Source organism: Cygnus olor, chromosome 3, assembly GCF_009769625.2.
Source record: "Cygnus olor isolate bCygOlo1 chromosome 3, bCygOlo1.pri.v2, whole genome shotgun sequence".
Classification (NCBI taxonomy): domain Eukaryota; kingdom Metazoa; phylum Chordata; class Aves; order Anseriformes; family Anatidae; genus Cygnus; species Cygnus olor.
The window spans coordinates 98,663,038-98,670,092 of NC_049171.1; the positions used below are offsets into that span (position 1 = coordinate 98,663,038).

Here is a 7,055-nt window from a genome sequence, read left to right on the forward strand (position 1 = left end):
TATGGTCTTTTTCTGAAAAGAAAAAAAAGAAGCGTAGTTCAAAATGAAGTTAAAGGATTATTTGGAGTTGTCTTGCATAAACACAAGCCAAATATCAACTTAAGTTACTATAATGGTCTTTATACAGGCTCATAAGTCACACAGCAAATTTTGGCAGAAACAGAGTTCAGACTTTACAACATGCATGTTCAGTTATTTGAACACAGTGCCAGAAGTTTCCCAAAGATAAGTTAAATATACCAGGAAAAATGTTTTTAATATCTGAAGAGTTACTCAACCTGAACTGAATGCATCAAGATAAAGAAAACATTTTTCTCTATATTCTGAGGACAGATGAATCTTTCTGCTCAATATCTAACAGCTGCTGCAAACAACAGATGCTGGAAGTTCTCTAGGACTCGGAAATCTTTTAGAGTATAAAAGACTTCGCAACCTTAAAAAAAAGGTTTCTGTAACAAACTCTTACAATTTCTATGCCATAGTTTTGATTTCACTCTGCTTCATTTATTCATTCATACTACAGCCTCTAAGCCTGATGCCCAAGAAGTTCTCATACCAACAATAGCTGTCCGTAACACTTGTTCACTTAACAGTACTGGCCTTAACTCCATGAAATATCAGCTCCTGTGGCTTGTCATAGAGTAACTGAACAACAACATGCTCCACACTGACAGAATCAAAAGGAAAAAAAAAGATGAACTAAAAATGCTTCCCTTTCAAAACATACTTCTTGCCTGGGAAACTGCACTTTATTCTACACAGAACAGTTCTGCTTATTCCTTAATCCAAAAATGAAAATCATAACCTTTAACCAATTTACTGAAAAGCTTTTTTTTTCCCACCCACAATTTAAGCCAAATGCGTCTCAGCACTGGATCCCAAACTTTAATTTCCTTCTACTTCTGCTATTGTTATGCCAGCACTTTAAATATTTACCCTTCCCAGATTCCTAAAATGGAAGGAGACATGGCCCTTTTGTAGTGCAGATGATTTGCACAGACCACAAGTAGTGGAGAAATTCTCACGCTTTTGTGGGAGGGAACTGGATTTAGAGGACACTTTGTTCATGACAGGGTAAACTAATCTTTAATAAATTTCAATTGAAGGCTCTTTCTAACACAGAGGGATTATGTATACCTTCCTTCCTCACATACAATGACAAACATTGAAGGTATTAATAAACATTCCTTAGAGAACTGAAGAGTCACATTTTTCATAAAGTGTAGATGCGAGTCAATTGCATTCGTATGTGGAAACACTTAGCATGAAGCTGGTGAAAAGTTATTTCACCATATATGCCATTTCAGTTTATCTTCAAAAACTTTAAACTTACTATAAATAAGGATTCAGTAGAAGTAAAAGCTGTACAAAAATAAGAAACAAAATGCAAGCATTAAACAACAAGAAAGAGGAAGAAAGTTCCCGTTTCATGGCTAATGAATGTTTTGGAATCTGCAGAGGCAGCTTAGCTACTGCTACCAAGGTGGAAAAACGGCTAGGTCTCTGCTGACACCGCAAGCATTCAAAGCTATCTACAGGAGAAATGCTCCATATCCAATTTATTAAATCAAATCTAGCACCTAACAACAGTAAAGCTACAGTAAAATCTAAAGGAGATGTAAACAAAGGATGCTGTGGAGCAGTACAAGTCAAAAACAAAGTCAGTCTTCCTTTTCTTCTTTTGTAAGCACTGAATTACCTTCTACTTCACAGAAGTCTGTTGCTAAGGCATTTATTCCCCCTGCTGCAATGTAACAGAACATACAGAAGACTAATTAAAGCCTGCTAAAGCCATTGCTCATGACATCTTAACTGAAACTGACTACAATTTTAAAATAAAGAATGCTGTAAAATATTGGTAATTGTCAAATTGTGCTTCAACTGAAAAGAAATCCTTCCAGAAAAGTCTTTGATCGCTGAGCCTCTTCATTATCCAATGAAACATTTCTTTGCATCTCTATTCCACAGAATAAAGTTGGATTTTTCTTCCCTCCTTTAAGGTTGCAGAAAACTAGGGGGATAAGAAAATCAATGAGGTCATGACCATAGATCCCAGAATTCCTTAAGGACCTGTACAAATGGAAGCAGTAATTGACAGGGGGATATAATAAAACAGACAGAAGTTTTCTGCAGAGTGGGGACATACCATTCCTTACTACCCAACTCTAAGCATTACTGGTGTCTGAGTGCTCTGCACTGGAAGGAGTCTGCATGGCCAATTCAGAAAAGAGAAAAGAAAGCAGAGACTGTCAAAACCTGCTTTTCAGTTTAATGGAGCCAAATAATTATGGAAAAAGTTAGTTTCTGTAAAAACAGCAACAAAATTCAGAAAGATGGTTGCCGCCACCAAGCCTATTTCACACAGCTCTGCCAGCCTGCAAGTCTCTCTCCTTACTCTCCAGGTAGGGCACCATTTCTTTCATTTATACATTCCTTTGTTTTTTCTGAACTCCACATGCCATTTTTGTGTTTAAGCCCTTTGTAATTAGGAAAAATAAGGAACAAAGTCTTCAACTTGGCAGTACCAGAAACTCAGATTAACTTCTAAGCAGCAGACTTTAGATAAGGAAGGAGAAATCTCTGCATCTGTCCTGGAGGCAGTCTTACTCTGCACAAACACCGTATGTCATTGCAAGAAGTTTAGATGTGCAAGACAGTTTAAACCTGTAACCAAGAACATCCTGCGTGCACCCAGGTCCTATGGATTCCAGTGACCAGTCTCACCCTCTAATCATCGCAGTGAACTGCATTGCATTTGCACCTTCCACAACAACGAAACGTCAGGCACCATAAAGCTCACTTCTGAGGCATGTCTTGAGTTTGCCAATTTAGGTTAAAGCTATTTCCAAACTATATATCCTCCTAAGTGAAACAACTAGAAGATGAAATCGAATTTTGTTAGTGAGATTAGGGAGAAACTAACATTCTAAGTAGTCATTAAATCTCCCATCCTCCCCCCCGACTGACTTCACCATAAAAATATTCCAGAAAACTGTTTCCAAATTATTCTTATTCAATCGGTTACAATACAATTACACTTCACCAACTTCAGATCAGAACAGTCAACTACTTTAAACTGTCAAAAGACCACTGCGATTCATCACTGAAGCCCCTATCTTTTTGAAAGAAAATAGGGAAAACCAGTGCTAGAGCTTTAAGCCCGTGAAAAAAGAACTTAAAAATAGCAGTGAATACTGTGAAATTGTAGGTAGAATTCTCAAATCTTTTTTATATACTTAAATCTGTGTTGGAAGGTGAATAAAAAAAAGAGAGGAACAATTCTCTCTGCTGTTTAAAACAGAGCTTGACAGTTTAGAGTCCTGTACTTTAAGCTTAATGAGGGGGTAAAGGCCTAATTACCCAACCCATCTGTGATAGGATTTATGGCCAACTGTGAGTACCAGAATTCAAACTGTCTGATAATCATGAAAGATTTCATATTTTGCATTTCTTTGAATTATCTCAACCCTGCAGCCATCACAAATCTGGTTCACAACACACCGTGGTTCACAGAGTCACAGAATGGCTAAGGTTGAAAGAGACCTTAGAAGATCATCTGGTCCAACACCCCCCTGCCAAGCAGGGTCACCCAGAGCACACTGCTCAGTATGGCATCCAGGCGGGTTTTGAATATCTCCAGAGAAGGAGACTCCACAACCTCTCTGGGCAACTTGTGCCGGTGCTCTGTCACCCTCACAGCAAAGAGTGCCCTCTCATATTCAGCCAGAACCTCCTTGGCTTCAGTTTGTGCCCGGTGCCTCTTGTCCTATTGCTGGGCACCACTGAAAAGAGCCTGGCCCCATCCTCTTGACACACTCCCCACAGATATTCAGACAAATGTATAAGATCCCCTCTCAGTCTTCTCTCCAAGCTAAACAGGCCCTCTCAGCCTCTCCTGGTATGACAGATGCCCTGGTCTCCTACTCAGCTTAGGCAATGCCATTAATTGTACAATTTGGAAATAACTCTCACGTGCATTAACATGTTTCCCAATAGTATTTAAGAAATCTTTTTTAAACGAGGCTGACCTTGTATTCTTTTTAACTTGAAGAGGTCAGAAGCAGAAAGGAGAACAAGCTTAAACGTTGTCAACAGCCATCCTCTAAGCAACAACAAAAAGTTTTGTTTACTATAGCTTGGTCCTAGGATGTAAACATAAAACACTGGTCAACTCCTATTTGCCTTTGTTTGAAACCAGAAATAAAGAAATCACTTGTCTTTCAGTCTCTGAAAGACCATGACGGACAAACGAAGGGAAGCTATTAGAAAAATCAAATATCCCCTCTCCATTTATCTCAATTCATGCACAAGCTAAAGAAGGTAGGCTTTCTTATCTCAACTATCTAGAGGAAAAAAAATCACGCTTCTTAATAGCATTAATGATTGTGATTTTTCTAAGCAATCACTAAGATGAAAACAGTAGTTACCAAAGGTTATACAGAACAAATTTTTAAAACATTTGTTGTAATAAATGATGTGCTTTCCCATTTACTTGGTGCAAAGGGGTATACTTCAACCATGTCTGACTTAAATGCAGACAGAGATTAAGGCAGCTAGCAATACTGGAAAACTGTAATAGCATCAGTTATGTGGATATGTGACAAAGAAATATGCTTCTAATACTGAACGGCAAGCTAAACAAATATGCCTTGTCTAAACTGAAAAGCAGTTTTCAAGAGCAGCACAGAAGAGCCAAGGTTAATTTGCATAGTAACGATCAGCCTTAAAATGGTAGATGTTTAGATATAGTTAACAATTCTGTATATATTCTAAGTAGTAACATCCCAAAACCAGGCCACATTATTTGCTTTGAAAGGCTTGTATGTCTGATATTCTCTGGAACCCTGCCCTCCCTTAAGTGGACTGAAGGATGTCAGCTCCGGAGAACGGACTCCAGATGCTTTTTCTCCTGTCCCATTTCAAAAGAGGTATCCTAGTCCTAGGCAGGCTGATGCCCTTCTGAAAGGGGCTGCATCAGCAGAAGAGCTATTTAAAATAGCTGTGTTACACTTTAAGTTTAGATTTCGGTGATACTGAAAATTCTCAGTATTTGGTATATAGAAAAAGCAAGCTTCAAGATACATATAAAAGAAGTGTTCACAAGAAAAGGTGCAAATACTTACTGCACTGCTATTCCACACATTACTACAACACAACACCATGCTCAGCTTTCCTGTAGCCTAACTTCTATGGATATTATAATTGTCCCTAATGTCTAAAAAAGATGACACTCTGGTCCTGGATTAGTTACCTTAAGCACAAGTGAGTTGACAACTGTAACAGAAGCCTTCCCAACACAGAAGAATTGAATCAGGAACTTCCCAAAGGCTGCACAAGGCAGTCCTCTTCTTCCTTGCCCAGCTAAGAGTGTGACTCATGAGAAACAGCTGACTGGGCACATAATGAGGTCTCCACTGGAAACCACATTCGCGTGTTACATTTGATGTACTTCGGGCAAGTGAAAAACTTCATTATAGCATTTCAAATAGGTTTCCAGAAACAGGGGCACACTGAATTAGGGGCTAAAAGAAGAGGAGTTGTCAGTTGTAACTGCATCAGAAAGAAAAACAGGAACGCGTTTCCTGGGGTTTTTTAAATTACACTTCAAGAGCTATTGTTACTAATAGCTGCCCCAAGCTGTAAAAACTGCAACCATGGAGGGCAAAAGTCAAAGAAACCCTACTGATTTTCCCTGGATTTCTCACAGAATTAATAAGATCATTTGTGAGCCAGCCTTGAGGTTATCAGAAATCTCTTCATATACCCACAGTATACTTTTGCAGTATTTCTGTTTATAACTCCTTAATGAACTGCAGCACTGAAGCGGAAATCCTCTTGCCTGCTGGTAGACAGTGCTGGAATGCAACTTGGATATCTACATATTTTGTATTTCCAGTAGCAAAGTCTGCAAGAAAAATGAAGCAGATTGGTCTTTTAGTACATAGTTCTGAAGTATCTTTATAAAAATATATTCCCCACAAATATAAAAACTTGCATATTGATATGATTGATAATACAAGCAAATTGTCATAATTGTTCATGATATAAGACAATGCTCCATTTTAGAGTGCCATGGAAAGTTTTCTTTCTAAAAAATATTTTAAAAAGAATTAAGTCTCAGGCAGATAGAAACAATGCAAACAAGAACTACATAGTTTAATTGAGCATCATTGTTTTGACATAGGCTGAGAAAACCTAAATAGCATGAGAACTGGATGAAGGTTCAAACGTTCTTCTCAAGAAGGAACCATAGAGTTTACTACAGGTATGTCTTCACTACACTGAGTTTAGTTACTTACAGGGTTTTACCCCAACCACCACCATGATTCAAGCACAAGTACCTTACCTCATATATGAGCTCTTGGTTCCCCACATTCCTACTTAAGACAGACACCGATTTGAGAATCACCTTTCGGTATCAAAACATGATTTGCCAGCCAGAAGCTCAGACGTCCACTGCGAACTCATGATGGGAGGTCAGCAGGGCTCACAACCAGAATCTGTATGCCAAAAGTCACCAACTACAGGATAGCTTCTCAAGGTGAGAGGAATGAGCCAGAACAGAGTAGAGAGTAATAAACCCATGACAAAGCAGGACCTCACCATGCCCTTAATGTGAAGGGCTCAAATACCCAGCACTACCAGAGGTGTTGCACATTTGAAAGTGTTATGCATTTGGACAAGAAGTTCCCAGAAGAGAACAAAAGGACTTGAAGAGACTTAACTGACTTAGGAAGCAGAGTAAGGTTACAGAACAGCAGAGAGACTCAACATCATCATCAGGTTGGAACACAAGGATCCGGCCAAGATATGGTATGGGCCAGGGAATAACAGTGATAAAAAGCCTTCTTCCCTCCTTAAAAGAGGGAAACATAACCAAGGCAGTCAATCACAGGTAAGAAGTTGGCTGTTATTAACTCAAGAGAAGTTACAGTATTTGTGGAAGGCTTCTGTTTGTTCAATCAGTGCAATAATCATTGCAGAGCATTAAGATAAGGCATTCACAGTCACAGCTTGAGAAAACATTTTGGAACATTTGATTTGACTTCTCTTCC

The 7,055-nt window shown here is 38.8% G+C and overlaps 1 protein-coding gene across 9 annotated transcripts in view; it reads right to left on the minus strand.

Annotated features, from left to right (window-relative positions):
- DISP1 (dispatched RND transporter family member 1) overlaps nt 1–7,055 on the minus strand; it is an 88,918-nt gene that overhangs the window by 55,725 nt on the left and 26,138 nt on the right. The gene's annotated exons all lie outside the window — the stretch shown is intronic.